The sequence below is a fragment of the Wasmannia auropunctata genome, unplaced genomic scaffold (assembly GCF_000956235.1).
Source record: "Wasmannia auropunctata unplaced genomic scaffold, wasmannia.A_1.0 LD335176.1, whole genome shotgun sequence".
In the NCBI taxonomy this organism is placed as follows: domain Eukaryota; kingdom Metazoa; phylum Arthropoda; class Insecta; order Hymenoptera; family Formicidae; genus Wasmannia; species Wasmannia auropunctata.
In genome coordinates this window covers 76,038-98,208 of record NW_012027714.1, presented here as the reverse complement: position 1 = coordinate 98,208, position 22,171 = coordinate 76,038, and positions in this window count along the sequence as shown.

Genomic DNA, 22,171 nt, shown 5'->3' with positions numbered 1-22,171 from the left:
GAAAGTCCTGGAAACTCGTGACAAATAAATTCTCCCTTGAACTCGTTGTTTTACGATATACAGGCGTGTGTTAATTTTTAAACGGACAACTCCTATTACTCGGCGCATAAAATCCCCTCGAAATTAGAGTCGCTTTCGAGGAAACACTCGGAATGAGAAAGATGAAAGCTGAGCGCAGCGATCATTAAAGGGACAAAGCATTAACGATACTTCGGTTTCCGTCCGCCTCGCTTTGCTATAAGGAAAGCCGAGGGGACGTCCTGAAGAAGAGGAAAAAAAACACGCGAGGAGGGGAAGAGAGGAAAAAAAGGGATGGAACGCGGAGGAAAGGAATACGGGGAGAAAGCGGAAGCATGGCGGAGGAGCTGGCCCCGCGCGCGGATGGAATTTACTGCTCGCGTCGGAAGTATTCTAAGGGGGTTGCTTCCACGCTGTTGGGTAGCAGAAAGTGGAAGCCGCCGGAGCCTAGGCGGGTTTATTTCAATGTCTACTTCGGGCTCTTACAGCGGCGCGATTTCTTACGGCGCGACCATACCGCCTGTCCTGAAAATTGCCCTCCGAGCGCCGCGCCGATGGTGCGATATACTGCGCGTTCGACTTGCGGGGCCAGTGTTCCCCTTTATCGCGTAGCGTCCTCTCCCCCCCCCCCTCCCCCTCCCAAGCCTCCCGCACGATGCAGCTTATTAATATTTTGCAATATCTATTATTCATTATTAATTACAATCTATTCCGTGATGTCATCGTTTGTCGCAATATACGCTTATTTATTATTCATAGTATGATTTATTAATTGAAAGTACTTACAGAGGTAAAACGATTTAATCTTCCGATAGTTATGATGACATTTAACCGATGGATTGTGCAAAATTTCGCGGGCGTTACCGCCGCTATACATTAATCTCTTCTTTCTGCATTTGAAACTCGCGGTAAGCGACAGGATACAAATTAAATGTTAATTACCATTCGGAATCGATACACCGGGGAATAAGTAAACAAATTTATTCCGAGGTGTTATAGAGAGGTTCGGAAAAGGACAAACAATAAGGTATTGGAACCTATGGAATAAATTGCGATATTTGAATGGCAAGTCGCGTTTATTTTTCAACCCGCAGTGACGAGAGAAGTGCTCTTATTTTAATGAGAAAAATAAATTGGAGTAGACTTCTAATGTCAGCGAATGCGATCAAATGCAATTAAGTGGCGACAAAACGAAGTAATGAGAAAATGAAAAGGAAATAGTACCGATCGGTGGCCTTAAAGAAAAGCTTCAAAGGACATTCTTAGCGAGAGACGTAAAATTAGAATGGACGTTTCCGCACATTTTGCGACACTTTTATCGTGATGCTCTGATCAGAACTGAGATACCAAAACCGTCTGCTTCTTTCCATGTTACTCTTCGTATTTCTTCTTTTATATTCTTTATCTGTACGAGTGAAAAATTTGCAGAAAGGAAGTTCGCAAATGTCCACAAAACATATATAATACACAATAAATATATTTATGCGTTAAAATTGCGTATTATTATAAAAAAACATACAGATATAATATATTATAGAGCTAGCTGTACCTCTTTGTTAGAAATTTATTATTTATTAGTAATATTAACTTCTGCATTATTTTTATTTAATGGAAGGTGAGGTCTTTATTGATAATAAATTATCAGTAAATTCGAATAAGAAGATTACCGTTAAGGAATAATGTGATTTTTCTCTAGCAATGTTAAATGTTTATTATTTATGTTATTTGTTAATTGAGAATGTTAATTAATTCAAGAATTTGTTGTTAAAAATATGCATCGGAAAATTGAAAGAAGACACGGATTAGAGCGATCGGGAAGACTAAACCCGTTTATTAATAGGATCAATACATTCTTCCTTTTCGCAACGAAAGAATGTTAGGGATACTTCTAATTATTTAACAATCTATTGTAGCGATACAATTGCAGAGCAATAACCGTTAAAATCAGAACAATGCGGACGAGCTAAAATAACCTTCTGCGTGAATAAAACGTCTCGCTAAAGACCATTACGAGCTTAACGAGACATTTTCGTGGGACAAAAGAATTTTTTATTTAATCTCGCGCCCATATCGAGACTATTGTCGGAGGACAATTGCGTTCTTCTTTCCTTGTGAATTTTCATAGGACGCGACATTAAGCATCGACATACCTGGCATTATTCTTTCCATCTTCTCCCTCGATTTTTTCGCATTATTCTTTAACGGCGATTGTCTTATGATTTTATTGACAATGAAGAGCCCGCTAGCATTAAATTTATAGAGATAACACAGAAGTTGAAATTACGAACAAATGATAAAAGCCAGCTTAAAAACTCTTTATAAATGATATCAATTGGGAGGGTGCGCAAAAATAATAGTTTTCATTAGGAATCGAAAACAATAATCTTTTGCTCAGAAGTCTTTTTATTTCAGTATAAATTTATTACGTTATTACAACAAATATTGCCTGATGTAATTTATATAAAGATCCTGCTTTAATTAAATTTATGTAAAGATAACGAAGAAATTAATATAAATAATAAAACCAATTTAAAACTCTTTATAATATCAATTGAGCGGATGCACAAAAAAGTAATTTTTTTAATTAAGAAAATTGAAAACAATAAATCATTCGCTCAGAAGTTCTTTTATTTCAGTATAAATTTGTTATTTTATTATTCATCTGTTATTATTTTATTATACATTTTATCATGTATTATGTATTGTATATTATTATTTCATTAGTTATCTGTTATTATTAACAGATATTATTACCTGTGACGTAATTTATGTAACGCATTGTTATATAAATCTTTTGTAAAATTTTATTTTACTTCTCCTTCGAGAGATGGTTATTCAGTGTGATTGTCCAATGATTATTTATCGGATATCCAAGTCGAGTTGCCAAAAAAAAGTTTTTCTGCGTCTTGCGGAAAAATCGCATTCTTGCGTGGCCGATTTAGCCGGAACGTCTAATAAAAGGAGAAAGGCCGGAACAAGTCCTAAGTTAATGCGTTCCTGAGGTATTATCCTCGCGAGGGACCCTCGCTCCGACCGCCGGACGGAACCCTTTTTGTCAAGCACACCAATTTCGGAGTAAATATTTCTTTCTTCCAATTATCTCTCCTAGAGCGTCGCGTCGCCGTACTTCGAGTCTCCCCCGTGGCGGCGGAAGAGACGCGCCGTAGAGAATACCGGCAGGCGTTCCGCCTTCAGCTTTGTATTCATTACGGAATCTCGTCAAGTCTTAACTTGAACAAATTGCCGTGCCGGGGCTACTTCATGGCTCGCTATTTGCGCGCCTACGGTTCGTTCGTGCACTCCGCGTGCAGATGCACACGAGGGGTGTAATAAATGTAACCAGGGGCTGAGACCGCTCTTCTCCCCTCGCTAAAGCCCGAAAATCGGCAACAGGAATTCTGTCGCTGTCATAGGGACCCGCTTGTTCCTCATCCATCTCGACTTCCGCGGTAATCCAGTTGAAAGGTCCATGCCAATGCACAGAGAGAAAGAGAGAGAGAGAGAGAGAGAGAGAGAGAGAGAGAGAGAGAGAATTGTCTATAAATATTTGCATAATAAAATACACGAGAGAGAGAGACAGCTGTGTAAAATACAATTTATAATTATCCACATGCTCGTTCCAAAATAGGCAATTATATGCTTTTTTAAGATAACACAATTTTAATCTACATAAAAATATTAAGCTGACAAAAGATATATGTCGTTTAGAGATTTCTAACTTATCTAATCATATATAAGGGATAATTATATATTATAAATTGTATTATTATATATTATTATGTAAGGGATAATTTCGATAGAGACAAGGTCATTTTATGTTGCGCACTTTAGTCTTTAACACTTAAATCCATAGTGTCAAATTTATCCTCGTCGCCACTGCTCCTACTTAATATGTAGTTATTTTTAACTAAAACAATAGAGTTAAGTAATCTAAACCAGTTCTAATTTAACTCAAATTTGGGTTAAATTTCATGTTATTTAAAAATAGTTATTTAAAATAGCTTTATTTTAAAAATAGCTATAGTATTTTAGTTACAAATAACTGTATTAAGTAGGAGCAGTGGTGACTTTTAAATAAGATTGTTGATTTTTGACACTATGGATTTAACAGCGAAGAATAAATACATATTATACTCTTTTCACCTATCCAGTCTCACACACGAGTACCTTATCGCAGTTTATCTCGCAAATAAAGCGCGTGCGCACGCGCGAGACGAACCTGCAAAATGACTCTAAGCCGTGACTAATAGCATCCCTGAAAATTAGGAACGTTATGTGGCAAGGACGACAACCTCGGTCGCACTTACTCGTGCATATTTCGTGACATGCTTTACGGAGAGATTCGCTTTATGACTACGCGTAGATCGCGCGCGTATAGCACGTGCGTCGAGCTTCACGCACTATTAATTTTGCGGGCACGACATTTAGCGTCCCGGCGCGGAAGCGTCGCCTATTGCTACTGCTAAGCGGTTCGTATCAGCCATCGTGCAATATAGTTTATAAACATAAAATTATGTTAGCACGTTGAGTGGCGAACGCGAAAAGCTAGTATAAGTGCTTCGGAAATCGGAATTCCTCCGTGAAGAGCAGCGCGTTATATGTATGTACAATAAAACGTGACGTTTCGCCGACGAAGAGCCTCTTCGGCAAACTTTATAACAACCGATATATTAACAAGAAGTCCCGTCCTTTTTACGATAATTAAATTGCATCTCTGGCACAGATAAATTTTATTAAGGTAGATAAATTTGATCGCGGTTTTACTTGCCACGACGGAGGAACGATAGCGGGAGGACAAAGTGCCTCCTGATTGACCCTCGGGAACCCGGAGGACGGAGGCAATCGCGCGTCTCGTATCGGCCTTTTCACCGGAGCCCAACCACCTCGGGAAGGCGCGACGGATTACCGCAGCGAGAGGCATCGCGAACGCGAGGTACCGGCCATTACCGCGCACCGATTTATGGCCATGCCACGAAGAATACGAACGGCGCGACGCGGGCGGCGCGGCGTGTCCCGTCCGTGGGAATAAGGAAAGGCGGAAGACGAACGAGGGAAGGCCGGAAAATCCACAATACGCTCGTAACAAACTACGTTCCGCCGCGCTTGCGAAGTCTCGGATTGCGCTGCGTGGCCAGCATGAAAACGCGACCCGTGGCCGCGTGTATGCGTGTGTATGTGTGTGTGTGTCCTTCTCCCGAGCCTACTTCTCATTCGAGTCGTGAAGGAGATTGGGTCGGAAGGAGGACGGGAACAAACGCATCCATATTTCTGGCCGTAGCCTCCCCTCAGGTGAGACGAGCGGCGAGCCGGGGCAGGAAAAATGAGGAAGTGCGCCGGGGAGATACGGGCCATTGCGATGCTCGCGGCTTTTCCGCGCGGATTTAGGGCGCATTCCTGAAATTACCGAGCGCAAATATGCCGTGGTAAGCTGATGAGATGAGAGAGAGAGAGAGAGAGAGAGAGAGAGAGAGAGAGAGAGAGAGAGAGAGAGAGAGCGCCTCGGAAGGCGCGGAGGTCCGGAGTTTATATCTAACAATTTTTTAAGGGCTTTTTTTTACGACGCTACTGCAGCTTGAAGCGTATATTTCAATTAAGTACATTAATATCTCAGTATATGGGAGAAGTGGATATACAGGCGATTCGTTAGAAGATGAACGGTGACACGGATAACGGGATTGGTATTTTGGAACGTAAAGGAATTATTTCGTTAGCGCGTGAAATTAATATCAATTTGTGTCAGAGTTCGTGTCGCTCGCTTTCAGACTTATCTATTTGCGAATTGATTATAAATGTTATTTTACACTCGATATATACGTTTAAATTTGTCCGACTACTCTCCCGGTTGACCATGTTTTATTGGAGCAGCCTTAATCCGTTTATTCATGAATGGAATGCATATAAAGTAAAATAAATGCCTGTGTTTGTGTGTGTGTATAAATATAATATCTATTTTTATTTAATCGAAGCGGATTAGTGTTAACGTATATCGTAACACTCTGAACTTTCAATTCAATTGTTGATATTTTTCATGAAAATCTCGCCTGACGTGTCGCAACACGTAATATCTTTCGAGAGAGAGCGAGAGCGACAAATCCTCTAGAATAAAAATTAAATATCCGAGTTTTTATGTTATATACGGCAAAACTCAATCAGTAGTAATCGTTGTAATATCAATTTTTAATTCACCGTTGTTACAATGAGATTAATTCGCCGCCGAGGTGAAATTAGAGTTCATAAGCCGTGCGCCGCGTAGTTAATGGCTAAAATCGTTTGGCGTGTAAAAAGTAGGGAGAGAGAGAGAGAGAGAGAGAGAGAGAAAGGAAAAAAAAGGAGGTTTTATCGCTCCCGGAGGATTTAACCCCGACGCTATTTCGACGTAACTCTATTATCCGAACGAGTTTCCCCCGAATCGTTAATTTTCTCTGCCATCGACCAAAATTTCGCTCTCGCGCCAACTTTACCGTATACTTAAAAATATACCTACACTTGCGGTGGTCAGTCAGAATTGCGTCACGTCAGATTAGACAAATAAAGTAACGATATAAAAAATATTATGTTTCTAAAAATTAGTTTAAAAACATTCACGTTTACAAATATCCAAATATTAGTAATATACATGTACATATATATATAGTGTATATATACATGCTTTTCTTAAAAAATTTACTATTATTTATAATGTCTTAAAAGTAACAGAATTCTTTGCGCAAACAACACGATTTACGAGAAGTCGAATAGACATTAATGTTGTACATATTACTACACTATGATTATATATATATTTGGAACGCTTTTAATAATGTTCCTTTTAGCGTTCTCGATATCGTTCAGAGCATTTTGAGCAGTCGATTCGTAATTGTGTTATAGAAACGATCGAAACGGAATACGCATCTCGCCAAAATGTAAAGCCCATATCGGTATCCGCGGTTTTCACACAATTTACGTAACGAGAGTTGACGGATTTACATACATCTACAGGAGCGCGGGATACCGCCCGCAGTTTCCCCAATTTCGACCCCGCGATGCATTCACGACCCTCATAATTTTTCAAGGATCAAGTAATATTTGCGCTGTAGCAAGTAAATATTAATCTCACGCCACACATATGCAATCATCTGTTACACGGAAAAAACAATTTTGTTGAAAGGTCTAAAAATTTTGCTAAATACAGATCTGAAAATATTTTTTGTTAAATCATCAAAATAATTTGTTAGAATGCTAAAACTGATAAGCATTGCTATAAAACGTTTTATTATTCTAGCAATCATTTTGACTTTCGCACAAAATTATTTTGATTATTGAATAAAAATTATTTTCGGATCTGGATTCAGCAAAATTGTTCTTTCCGTGTATGCGTTGTAGTATCTGCTACGTTATTCCAGAGTTTTCTGCTACGACGCCATGATTAGATTTGCGTGCAATTCTACAACTTTAAATCTTAATCTCAATCTTCATAATTCGCATAATCTCGCGTTTCCTGCAGTTATAACAATTTATTTAAACCTTCTAATGTTCTATTAAATATATATATATATTTGCTAAATATTAATGCTATTAAAGTTAAATTACTACCAAGAGATAACATTGCTACATTTCCTTTTTAAAGTATATCTATATCAGTTTTACAAATTCATATCTCAAACGTGTGTAACGTGATGGCACATTGAAGAAAAAGCTCGTTTATTTCGACGTAAGCCGCGAGAGAAAATTATCCGTGATTTCTCGAGATGGACGTCATAGCGCAATCTAGCAATTACGATTTAACAGACGGGAAACCTTACGGCGGATACGCGTCGAGTGTGTTATAAAGAGAGAGAGAGAGAGAGAGAGAGAGAGAGAGAGAGAGAGAGAGCAATATTGTAATTCGCGGCTGATGTGTTCCCTCTCCGATTACGCGGTATTCTGTAATACGCGCGGAGTTTCAGGATCGTTAATTAAACCCATCGCGATTGCATTTCCCGTTAAACCCTCCCCGCGAAATGATTGCGGCGTTACGAGCGCGCGCCGCGTCCCGGTTGTAATTCAGATCGAGAGCGAGTTTTTTTCTTGACACCTCGGTATCGACGGCTCGCCGTTGCGTGAACGCGTCCCCCGATGGCCGATGGATCCGTGCAGCCTCTATCAGCGGCGCGACGCGGGCCTCTCCTCCAATTTTGCGAAGCGCACTCGCGCGACGACAAGCCCGACCGATAGCACCGGATAACCGTCGATGGTTTTTCAAGAGACCCGTCCGCATCGCGTCGGGCTCTGCGGTCGCCGTTGGTGAAAACGTCCGAAAATGTTACGCGAGATCCTCGTTTCCGCGCAATAAATCTGCGCCGCTTCGATAACCCTTTGGGAACATGTGTCACGGCTTCAATCTCCCGGAGGCTTTCTACCCGATAGCTTCGAAAATATTTTTACGTTGCGTGGGTATTCTTGATTGGCACTCCTTTCCTTCGTGAAAATGTAATAATATACGCCTATATATATAAATTTTAAGTTCACATTTGAAGTTGTAACTTGGCAGCTCACATTTCATTCATCCTCTAAAAAATTTACACGTAAAAATCCACATTAAATCCTCGATCTCTTCAGGCGCAATTTATTGGCGGAGACTTAGATAATGAATAAGTTAAAATGAGAAGATAATATGTTGAAAAAAGAGACAGAGCGAGAGATAGATATATACTTGGGAGATAAATATATACTTAAGTGTTACCTGCGTATTAATAATCATCGAGAAATTGGCGCGTTTGTTTGTCTTTTTCGAACGAGCTGTTCGGCATTTTTGTTTGTCATTAATAATTAGCAGATCTGATAATTTACGCAATAATAACTCGGCAATTTAATCCTCCGCGCCTTGTGACAAACGGTTACGGTATTAAGGAGATAAATTTGTTACGATAATCGTTATCATCGGTTATCACGATAATCGCACCAATAACGTTTAATTTCCTCGGATTTTCACCGTTTATCTCCATTCGTTAACAAACATCCACCTCGATTCGCGGTCGGGTACGCATGCAGGCCGCGGCGTTTACAATGCGCGTTTTACAATGTTACACGGTAAAATTCGAACGGAGGGGGAGGGGGAGATTATAATGCAAATCGCTCTATTTAGGTATAATAATATTGTTTGTTCTCGGCAAATGAATTTTCCATGCATGTGCGCGCGCCCGTATAAATCACTTGTCCGACCGCGTAGCATGCCAAAATGTGCATCCCCATATCGATAATCGCGGTTCACTGGCACTTATACGCAGCGACAGCTGATGAGTCTGCCAGCAAGCGCGCACCGCATTCGTCGTGGCTACCGGGATATCGATCGTCTATTCAGCTAGTTAAGCCACTTTTGTGAGATATCGGAAATTAAAGACTTAACACGTTCAACAGAAACTCGGTAGTTTAATTATAACAATAGTAATATTCTCCGCTAATGTAATTAAGATCGATAATACTATATAATATAATAATTCCATTAAACTTATCTTACATAAAAGTAATTAATAAGATAATGTATGATAACGCCAACAGTAATATTAACTATCGCTGCAGTAATTTTCGTTATAGTTTCTCATATTTTAACGTGTGAGTAATACCTACACGGAAAGAACGATTTTGCTGGAAGGTCAAAGTTGGATCTGAAAATAATTTTGTTGGAAACTCAAAAATGATAGGCATTGCTATAAAATATTTTGATATTTTAGCAAATCAGTTTGACTTTCCAACAAAATTATTTTGATTTCTGTGCAACAAAATTATTTTCAGATCCAATTTTGATTTTCCAGCAAAATCATTCTTTCCATGTACTAAACTTTTATAAGTGACGAATGATTAATAAATTTCTTCGCGGGTCACACGTTCAGACATTGGACCTAATAAAGAAAATGGAGCAGTTTACCCAAGATAAAACGCAATTCTACTTAATTTCTCTCTCAAATAATAGCCCCGAGTCACGGAGCCAGATAGAGAAATTCAATTTGCGAATCGTAGTCGGTCGTAATTGACAACGGTGCACTCGAGGTGACCTCATAAAATGAATGGTTCTCATATTGAATTTCTCGTTGCGTGCCAAACGCGCGTATTTTTTACGCGAGGCCGAAGCTCTTCAGCTCACGCACTAGCTCTGACAGAATGCAATATTGCGCGCGACTATAAAGAGACCGTTTGTTTGCTTTTCCGAGAGGACGCGCGAGCCGTTATCGTTGTCGCCACAGGAAACGGCCACTTTCGGACTTACGGGGGCCGCGCCGCGCCGCGCCGGGCGGTATTTCGGCAAAAATTCCGGAAGTTCCGGGCGCCAATGCGCGACGGGAATAATAACGTACCTCTCGCTGCGCCCGGTCGCGATTGTTCGTCGCGATTGGAGCCGACGCGAAAAGATATGTGTTTTTTTTTTAACATCTCATTGTCTCCATCCTCTTTTCACCGTAATTTTCTCGCGTGATTCGCGCACTCCCGCCTTTCCGTACACCATCACTTCGCCGTAAATGGATCACGTACCGTTTTCCCCGCGGGACGAAGATTTGTTTTCGGAAACGTCGGCTGGTGCCCGTGGCCGCACACATTCACGTTCGAGAAAATAAAAGCGACGCGGGCCGGGAGTGATCAAAGATTTAACCTCGCCGCCGGAAAACCATTTGAGTCTCCTCGGCGCGAAACGTATCGATGTTAAGCTGATATATTTGCGACCGGCGCGGCGCGGCGCGCGGACACGGCGACCTGCTGGTACCTGGAAAAATCCACGCGAGAGAATTTCACGTGGTTATTCTCGCATCGCGAGAAATGGGATTTTTTTTTTTTAAAGCGACGTAATGGAGCGCGAATTGGAAATTAATAAGAATTAATAGCGCCGACGTATGTATATGTATCTTCGTGCGGCCGGATGCCTGAAATCGCATTACCTATCGTGCGGGTGCGCGCGCGCGGGATTCATTTTCCAGCAATTTCCGGCAACGTTTATTCGCCGCACGTGTTCGCGGGGCACCACGTCCTCCGCGAAACCTCAATCACGGGGTTAGTGCCATTTGTTCGATAGCCGATCACGAATTGACTATAGTGCTAATTTCGTACATGCCAATCCCGTACTTTGATTTCCCGTAATCAATGAACGTATATTTGCATTCTCATATAGTAAATTCAAATTATCCACGCTCCATCAATAAAAGTGGCACTTCTGCACGTTAAAATTAAATCGAGCTTAAGTTGATATTCGCGAGTTAAAATGCGGCTTTTAAAGCGCAGCCGAACGCAATATCGCAGTGTATTAAATAATTAAAAGTATTGTTTTAATAATGGCGCAATTGCTTTGTGCCGATTAAAACTTATTAATACAGCAGAGCGATAATAAATATTTATAAGAATTACATATTAAATTCGTATTTATTTTGTATATATTTGCCTGCGTGTATTTACGTTTTCCGATTTTGTTCGTGGAGTTTTGTATTTAGCAATTGCGAAACAAAAGAAGCGTTACATGCTAATAGAATGCATCGCGAACATTACGGCATGATGCAAATGCGCAGCGTAGTATGTTCGCAACGGTAACAATTATTTCATTACAGGCATCATGTACGTACAACATTGTACACGTTGTATATTATTCAATGTATCATAGCATCGTTATTACTTTACTTTACACAAAAGCTCATTTATTCATGTACTAAGCGGAAATATATTTTTAAAACAAAAATATTTCAATTTTAAATTAATAATAGTATACTGTTAAATCTATGTACTGTCAAATTTAACCTTATTTGAGTCGTCACTGTTCCTACTTAATAAATAGTTATTTTTAACTAAAACAATGAAGTTAAATAATTTAAAACAGTTTAAATGTAACCCAAATTTGGGTTAAATTCCATTGTTTTATTTAAAAATAACTATATATCAAATAAAAGCAATGGCGACTTAAATAGGGTTAAATTTAACACTATAGATTTAACAATGTACAGGGCAAGGAGCCAAGCTAGATCTTAGTGCTAACTAATTATATTATTACAATAATAATTACATACAGTAATTTACTACCAAATCGATCGTTTCGGGACATCAAGCCCTCCTCAGTGATTCATTACAAATTCTTGAAAACGTGTGTATCGCATCCTTGTATATGTTACATGAAAATTGAGAGTCGTGGACGTTGAAGTTCCCTTAGATTTATCGCATTAGTCCAATGAAATTGATTTTATTCTGTCAATCGAGAACGGTGAGGATTCTTTAACGTGTGTCAATTTTTGTGAAAGTATTTCACTTTAATTAAACGACATCTTTCGTGTAGCGCTATTTATTTGAGCGACTTCCAGGTTCAATATAAGACTGCGCGTTATTTTATGCTCTCGCGTTATGAGAGAAGTGTCCGTTCCGTACTGAGATTTTCGGACGTATAGGTATAGTACATCGCACACACTCGGCTCGTAAGGACAAAAGGATCGTGGACGGATCGCGAGCGACGATAGACGAGCGCGCGGCTTATACAGACGGCGGCATGGGCTCGGGCTACGTGAGCCCGAAGTTTATGGCGGAAGAAGCTCTTCTGGGTTGACGTCCTTACCCATTCAGGGGTAAAGGGTGGGCCCGAATAAAGCCAGGAAGCATCTGACGTATCCTCCTTAGAGTTGATAGGCTATCACGGCGAGGCTCTCCCGTTGATAGACGGGGCTATGGATTATTCAATCCGTACAATAATACAGCAACGACCGACGATAGCAAGAGTGGAATCGATATGATGAAGAAAGGCGCTTAGAATAAGTCCTTTAATAATTCACAGTCGGAGAGATTATTTATAGCAACGAAAGCGTAATAATTCAACGTTAAATTTTATCCGTTGAAATTAAGCTCTCTGTTTTTTTTTATATTAATGGAAAAATTGTTTGTTTGCTTTAATTTTATTATATATCTTGTTGACTCTTTTTAAATAAAATCTCGGATAAAATATAATTAAGACACACAGAATAGAATTTATATAATTTGTACCTCGATATTTTCGTATAAAAGAAAAGAAACATTTTGGATATCTATGATTCTTTATGAACACGAAAAATCATCGTTACTCAATCGTTATACTTACGGTCATTTAATCTTACTGGTGACCACATTTCTTTCCCGTCATTTTACGTCGCTGGTATTACGTGTCTAACCGAAGCCAAACTATACCGCCGAATTCACGAACAATTTGTCGATCGATGTAGAATCGTTCCGCGGGTCTGCTATCGGCGATGATCGTTTCGCAGCGTACGAAGAAGGGGCGCAGCGTACACGATAAGGGAACGGGAATCGTCTTTATATCGGTTCACGAATCGAACATTTGAACCGTCTCGTATTTTTCGCATTCTCGTCGAAGTTTAACCGCAAAAAGGGAAAAGAAGGAGAGAAGGAGAACGCAAGCGGATATAAATTCGTGCGCGACGCGTCGAAAGAACGGAACGCTTTTCAGGACTCGGAGAACCCCCGTGCCGCGTTTTTGGTGGAAGCGGTGGTTCGGAATAAACGCGTCGTCGTCGTAGCGGAGCGAATACGACAATAATGTCCAAGTTTGAGCGGTACCGACGACGGTAAAAATCAGATTACACGTTGAATCTAGTTGGCGAACTCGCGAGTTGGCGGCGTTCGCCGGCGGACAATATCTTTCCCCGTTTCTCGCGTACGTTCGCCCGGCAAATATCATAAAACGCTCCCTTCTCCCCCCCCCCCTCTCTCTCTCTCTCTCTCCCTCACTCTCTCGTCGACGATGTGTTTTTCAACGCGGCTCGCTTCGCCGTTCCCGAGGGAGGATGCCTGTGCTAGATGCCAGATAGCGACGTATAACGTCACAGATAATTGACGCCGGAGCGACGGAGGATCCCGGGATCGATAGCGAAATTGCCGAAAAACATGCCTTAAAGACGCGGAGGGAATATATAGGGTCTCGAGCATCATTTATTATCGGCCGCCGTGACACCGCCCGAAAGTCGTAAAAGCGATCCGTGTGTAACAGAGGGAAGAGCGTTGTTCACGCCGAGTAATTTGTTAATTGCAAATTAACGCTCGCAACGGCCTTCGGGTTGCGAGTTATTAAAAGTCAACGTTCCGCCGTGCGTGCATTAATAAAGTCTCCTGTGTGACATCAAACCTTTATTTCCATAGAATTTTAATATTGCTCAATTAGCAACATTCAACGTTAAAAATTAATTGGCGTTAAATAAATGATCGCTTCCACCTTCCACGTGTTCTCTTCTTCGTCTCTTCGATTTAAATAAAGAGTCCCCTGTTTAATATTTCACATTTTAGTCTGTATATTTAATATACGAAATATAGTGGCGTTTATTGTGATTTTCAAGAGTTGATAATTCTTAAACTTTGTTAACGCGTTCGAGAAAAATATTATATAGGAGACGAGAGTGTAAAACGTACGCTCCCCTTTAATACTGCAACAGCGCGTTGTGCGCTTTCACGGAACCACGGCAAATTATTTTTAATCAAAGTTTTTCGGTATAAACGAAAGATTAAAAAAAAATTTTATTTATCTGATTAGTTTATCTTGTACCTGAATGTATATATTTAAATAAGAAAAAATAAACTTTGCGAGAGATAGCCTGCGAAAAAAACTGATGTGTGATTTCATATTATACTGTTGCGAGTAGAATCGAAATGTCTCCGCGTTAATATAAATTTTCAGAATCGTCTCTACTAAACTGACTTTGCGAGAATAATTTCCGTAGCTTCGTTTACGGCGACTCGCCGAAAAACGCGCCGAGGGAAAGGGGAGACGAAGAGCGGAGGCCGGCGATAAGAATTGCGCTCGCGAGTAATGTTGTCACGGCTCGTGCTATCGTACAGGACGTCACAACGAAAGTTCGTCTTATCGGGGGACTTGCGGGTTGTTCGTCGCGAAAGGAACCGACGCGTTAAGCGCGAAAATTTCCGCGCGGTGGTAATGACGCCGAAAGTTATGTCACGGAAAAGAAAGGAAGGGAAGCGATGATGTCGCGATGATAGTGGATCGCGTTAAAGCACATGAGAATGTAGAGCGTGAAGAAAGAGGAACATGTAAAAAGAGATATGGAATTTATATAGGATGTGTAAAAGGATGTATAAATAGAACAGAAAGAAAGGACGAACATATTTTTCTTTAGTTTTTTTTCGTCTTTCTTTACGTTTTACAGTCCCATGTGTCATATATTTACATAATATACATTTACATATGTATACATAATATATTGATACTGTTTTTGATGTTGGAATCAAAATATTGTGAGATCAAATACAGTCATTTCGTGTTTGAATATACCTCACTTAATACATTAACTGATCATATTTATTGAGTAGTTATCTTTAAAATACACGTCATTCCGACATCAATATAATCTTTGACAATTTTTGTCTAAATATACATATATCTCGCTTAACACAATTAATTGATCATATTTATGGAGTAGTTATCTTTAAAATACGCACAATAGCAGCAAAATGAATTGGGAGGAGCATATGTGTTAACGTCGTCAGATTTTACTCTGTTGTAACGAGAAGTTAAAATTAAGGATATTGCATTAAAACTTTTGCTACGGCGAATTTTATTCAATTCTTTTGACGATAGCAGATAATATGAAGCCATTTTTTTTCTCTAAAAGGGAAAAGCTTTTAAAGCTTTAATGCGATAAGTATAGTCAAAATACCGTGCTGCAAAAGATCTACGATCTGCGAAGGACTAAAAAAATATTGGATGGGTACGAGAGGTACGATAAAATATTGGCATTATCTTCACATTATGCAGAGAAATAAGAATAAACACTGTAATAGTAAAGTATGTCTTATAAGAACTTATTATTACTTTTTTTTTTTATTAAACGTTATAACTTCAGCGCTGTAAAAGCATATGTTGTAAAAGTGCTTGTACTCGTGAAAAGTCTATTCTTCATCTTGCTAAAAGTTGTTGATCCAATATTAACTTTGGTCCTAGTTTTTTAATTTTAAAAAATATTAAATATCTTTGTAATTACATTCTACAAATATTAAAATTGAAGTAATTAAAAATTAGTCAAATAATCACTTTGGATCAAGATTTTGCGCAAAAATTTTAATTTCGCTTAAACCATTTTAATTTCGCAGTAACCCACGGAATTAAATTATCTTATTGAAATAACGCTGTTATATTTTTTTTTTCGTGTGTATTTTCGTAACGTATAATCAAGATAAAAGACGAAGCGCTTTAGCCTGCGCTTCGAAACAGGCTGACTACGATCAGGCGCGTATACTTACTTGAGGACGCTGCTTACTTAAAGAACACCGATAAAGATGACATTGCATCGGGAAACGTTAACATTTGTTGACGTATCATTTTCCCGGTTTATCGTAGAATGTAACATAAAGCTAGGCGGTATTAAACGAGGCGGCGTCGAGCAAGTATTACGGAAATATTAAGGTCGCGCAAACAGAGAACGAGAGGTGAGCAAATAGAAGGAGCCGGAGGCTGGGGGAAAATGGAGAGCGCGGTGTTTGAAGAATGAGGGACTCCGAAGGGGAGGGGGGGAGAGAGGGTTGAAGGATGCGTTGCGCCCAAGAGGTTGAAGACCGGAACAAAGACCACGGGCGAGTGAGAGAAAAGAAAATCGGATTAGGGACCTATCTCTCCGCGTGGCGTTGAGTCAGCGTACTTACCGCTCCCGCAGTCTATAGCTGGCGAATGTTAAGGGCATTCATTATTATTCCTGGGAACGTCGTGAGCGTGAGCTTTCGCGCGCTAACGCTATAATCGCGTGAGGGTTGACGTGAAGGTATTTACCTCTTTTCTAAATTGTAATCACTCCCGGTGTTGCGTCTCACGTCGATATCTGGATATGGACCTCGACTTCGCGAAGCGGAAAAATAATCGGGGTCCGATGCGACGATTTAATGCCTCGTCGCTGCAGAAGTGAGCAACTGTATCAATCTGAACGGGGAGTTCTGGATATCGTAACTTCCATAATAACGGTCGAATGCCTATGTTATCAGTTCGGGAGATCGGAACGTCCCCTTTATAACCCACTTCGTTTAACGTGCAACTTGACGAGAGAGAGAAAGAGAGAGAGAGAGAGGGGGGGGGGGGGAGGCAGAGTGAGAGACACAGGGAGACAGAGAGAGCGGGAGTCGAAGGGAAAACTGAGCGACCGAGTCGAGAGTTGCCAAGTCGGATAATGGCGAAGTTATGGCACAGTAGCAGCGACAGTACTGGGGACTCCGGTACATCGCGAACGACGATGCTAACGATCCTTTAAGCCGCAGACGATCACTATCCAGGTTTCCCCTGTACGTGCGCGCGCGTGCGCTTATATCGTCCGTACGAATTTCGTTGCCGGGAACGCGAACGGGGTTACGATGGGGAAAAGATTGCCCGGCGCGATCGAGTAGATCTTCCGGAGAATTTTCCCGCCTGGCGAGCTGCTCCGATAGGTGAATGGAGCTCGTTTGTCGTCGCAATCACGCGGAAGTTGTAAACATCGTTGCGACGGGGGGGACTGATAAAGAAATTTCGCGCGGAATATACGAGATGAACATAGAAAGGGACAGAATGTGCGGAGCGATCAATAGCGGCAGGGTGCCCTTTTTTCCTCTCCCAGAGAGCTTTCGAAGTCGATCAACGTTTAATTAGGAAGTTATTTAACGCCAGTGATAGAACCTCTGACGAGTTACAAGGGATTACAAAGCTTCGAAAGCCTGTTGATAAAATTCTAGTTTTCAGCTTTTCGAGAGGTTATTTGTATCCAGTTTTAAAGAAATTCCAATTAGAGGTGTGTCTGTTGAAAAGAATGCTTAACATCGATCGTTCAAAGTCTCTGGCTAAGTAATGCACTTGCATTAATATCGCAGAATAAAATAACCGTTATTAAAAAATAAAAATAAATTGTTAGCAATATTTAATTATAGCTTTAGCTTCTTTTGATTTTTTTATTGCATATAATACTAAATGTTTGAAACACTTTCTCTTCATATAGCAGGGACAATTGCAAATACGTATAAATGCTTTCGTGTATGCGGATCGATCTTTCGCCGTGCTCACAGCAAAATACTATCTCCGCGAGATTATCGCAAAGCTTCAAATAACAGGGATGGGGAACAAAGGTCCTATTTGATGGAAACGCTCGCAAGGCAATCTCACCTGTCCGAATTTTCTTCCTCCGCTAAACGTTGTATATCGCGGCATTTCCGCTTACTTTTCACATTTTCTTCCTAGTTTACGCCGCGGCAAAGCGAAATCCCGAGTTCTGTGTGGCGTAAGTACTTCAGCGAACGCGCGTATGATTGCAAATGCAACAGAAACTACATTACAACAAAATCTATCTATCTCCTTTGTGCGTGTGTGCACGCGCGCCAGGCTGTTTCAAAAATATCACATATTCTCTCAACCGCGGGCGCAATGAATAGAGAGTATTTTCGCAAAAAAATCTGAGAAATTCCATCCTGGAATTCCATCATTTTTCGGGGATTTTCAGTTTTTGAATTTAGACATTCTCTCAGCAATTAATCCGCTGAATTTAATCCCTAAGACCAGAAGCAAAATTAATTGAAAAGTAAAACTTTATCTCGTCCGTTTACATTATTATGTAAATAATTTTGATAAAGTTGTTAAAAATGGCAATCTCCTATTTCACTCTTGTGCTTGTTCCTCTCCTGCTGTCGCACTTTGCTTTCCCAGCGGATTTTCCTTCCGATGTCACGACCGTGTACGTGAGAGAGAGAGAGAGAGAAAGAGAGAGAGAGAGAGAGAGAGAGAGAGAGAAGTTACTTTGTAAACTTCTCTCAAAAATGCTAAAGTTTTATTCGCACGCGACTCTCCGGGGCGGAGTGCGCGAGCTAGTTATTTTTCAGGTGGAAATTGATTTAAGGTACGTCGAGATTTCCTTGTGATTTACGGACTTTAAATGCGCGACCGAAGTATCGAGCGATCTCTCGGTCAGGCCGTAGAGGAAAACCGGCGACTTGTTCTCCCGTCCCAATTTATTATGACTGAACAGATAGGTCAACGGTCTCTTCTGTGTGCTGGCACGTCGTCGGGGCGCGAAGGGGAATGAAGAGAGTGGCCCGGAAGTGTTGGTCTATCGGATTATCTGACTGTCGCGCTGCAAGCCGTACGAACCCGAATCGCTGATCGGAGATAACTCGCGTTCGCGTGGAAGGAAAATTGACAAATGTGGCGTCTGCGAGAAATAATAGAGTCATTTCACGGTGGAACGTCTACGTTCTCTTTGACTTTTACGGAATTAAAAGTAACAACGCTAGAATATCGGATACGTATAATTCTGCGGTATTTGTCTTGTCCGCATATTAACTACTTTATCTTTTCAGTAAATTAAAAAAAATCTTCAGTACTTCAATCTTTTCTCTCTTTTAATTGTTATCCTTTTTTACTCCAATTTACATTTACGGATTTTTATTAAAATATTGCGCATCCTGAGAAACTAAACCTGAGAAAACTCATATTGACAGACAAGTGTTTAATATATCGTAACTATAATTGTATGATAAATTAATTATTGATTTGGAGCTTCATTTTAATTTATAATTATTACTGCTATAATATTAGCAATAATAATTATATTTAATTATATTCTATTTGACAAAAGATGTGTATATAGCTGGTATCGAAAATGATTATGAATTAAATCGGTAATTGCAATCATTTCTTTCTTTCTCAGTGCAGATTTATCGAATGCGTAACTTCCAGCACGAGAAATAATATAAATAATCGGGCAATTCGATATATAGAGAGAGAGTCAGTTTGACGTTCGATGCCAGGGATGAAAATTGCTGACGAACGCGACGTACAAATATCAAAACCGATATCAACGGGAGAGGGTTCCCCGATGACCCAACGGGATAGTCGTAGAGTATATAGTTTACACTGACCGCCATGAAAATTTCCCTCGGGGATCCGAAGCGCAAAGTACGCATCGTGGCCGTTGCTGCATGCGCCGCGGCCCGATATATACTGGGCACGGCGTGGCAGCGCGGCGCGGCGCGGCGCGGCCGCGGCGCTTCGCTCACACCGCTCCCAATTTATGCCGCGGAATATAACATGCGCTTCCACGTGCAATCTGCCGGGATTTCGTTACTCTCGGCGAAACGATCCACCGGCATATACCGCGGTACAATACATATACATCCGCGCGGCCGGTAATCATCGATATGCGGACTACTTACGCGGAACCGCGAGTGCGAGAGGGTGATGAAAGCCGATGATAAATTCAATATCGCGTGAGAAAGAACGGTTCGTTAGCTCGCGGGTCGGAAAGATTCTCGGGTTATCTGCGAGAATCGAGAGCGTCGCGGAGAAAACCTGTTTCACTGAAATATTCCGTCGAGATATATCTAATTAGCGTTAACGTCACATTAAGCTATTAACGATTTCTCTTAACGACTTGTGAACGCAAAATTGAAACGTGGCAGGGAAACGATATCTGTAATCGCGACACTAATTAATTTTGACAGTGAATTTCCAGTTTCTCCTCGATTCCTCATGTATATCATTTATCGTATATTTCTGGCTGTAACGTAAATAGAAAGCGTTAAGGCCATTGATCCAATCGGCAGAGCATCAATTGATACTAATTGGCAAGCATCAGTCCAATAATTAATCACGGATACGAAGGAACGTAAATAACGTAGAAAGTACTATTTATACTTTCTTTCTAAGAAGTTATCCCAATCAAATCGAAAAGGACCTCGAGTTTGTCAATGGCTCAGCTTCTTATCGGATCCGTGCAAAAGATGGCCTCGAGAACTGATATGATCGTACATAATTGTGTCATGCGAAATCCCGTTACACTGTTGAGTCTACAGTGTCAAATTTAACTCTATTTAAATCACCACTGCTTCTACTTATAATATATAGCTATTTTTAACTAAAACAATAGAGCTACATAATTTAAAACAAATTAAATTTAACTCTAATTTGAATTAAATTCCATTGTTTTTTTTTTTAAATTAACTATACAGAGTGTCCCAGAGTGAAATTGTATATTAAGTAGGAGCGGCGACTCAAATAAGGTTAAATTTGACACTATAGATTTAACAGTCTAGACCGAATTAAATGGGCGCACGTGTATAGATACGCCTAGTGAGTCATCGCCGATCGGCGAATGCCGCACGATACGCGACGCGACGGTTGCAGGAAAGGGAACGATCCACACGTTTTATGGTTAAAGCAACGGAGCAGACTCCGCGGGGTTATCAACGTGTTAAACTACGTAATTCCGCGAGGAGCATAAACTTAATGCCCCCCCCCCCCACTTGTCTCTTCCCGCTCCCCCCCCTTCTCCCCCTTTCCCACCGCCTCGCCCTCCGGCGAGCGCCTGCCTGCCCATATCCCACGGTGTGACAAACTACAATATGCACGATTTGCATGCAAATGTCGCGCGCGTAAGATTTTTATTTTAACCGCCGTCCTATCCGCCGTTTACAACTGAAATACGAGCTGCGCGAAATCCCGGCGCGACCGTAAAAATCTACGGGGACACGCTAATTCCTTCGCGAACTTAATATTAATGCCGTCGTCAGCTCCCCTCCGGGCGGAGTTGGCTCGAAACGACCCAACTCAAATTGACCTCTTATAGAGTCACTCGCATAATCGTCGGGTATCAGATATTCTCAGCATAGTTAACCGCGCTCTCTCATATTTTTTTCTTCTCCTAGGAAAAAGCACGTAAAACGTCTCCGAGAGACGTTTAAAGAACGTTTACAGACTTAACTCTGGAAGCGGAAATATTTTAAGGATCTACACGTCCAAAACTCTGTTGAATGGTGGAGAGATTTAAGTATTCGGGGCGCGCGGCTGCGAGGCATTTCTTCATTTTCCGCCGCCGTACCTATATATAGATATCCCGTCGCGTCGAAAGTTTCCGCGGCGCGCGTTCCGCGCGGATAGCCGCGCGCGCGCGCGCGCGCTGCAGTTATCAAACGCGCTAAACTACGTAATCCGCGAGCTTAATGTCTGCCGCGCTCTTCCTCATCCCTCTCCCCTCCTCCCCCCCGCGCTCGCTCTCGCTCTCCTTTAGCCCTTCCGCGGATACCGTGTAACTTAGTTTATAGGTGCATGACGGGGGACATGCTCGTACATTCATGTCTCCGTATGGTTGCCACAATCGGAGGGAACAGCTCGGATAATCGCTCTCGTGCTCTCGCGAAACTTCTCCGTGGGAAATTCTCGAAACTCGGGGGG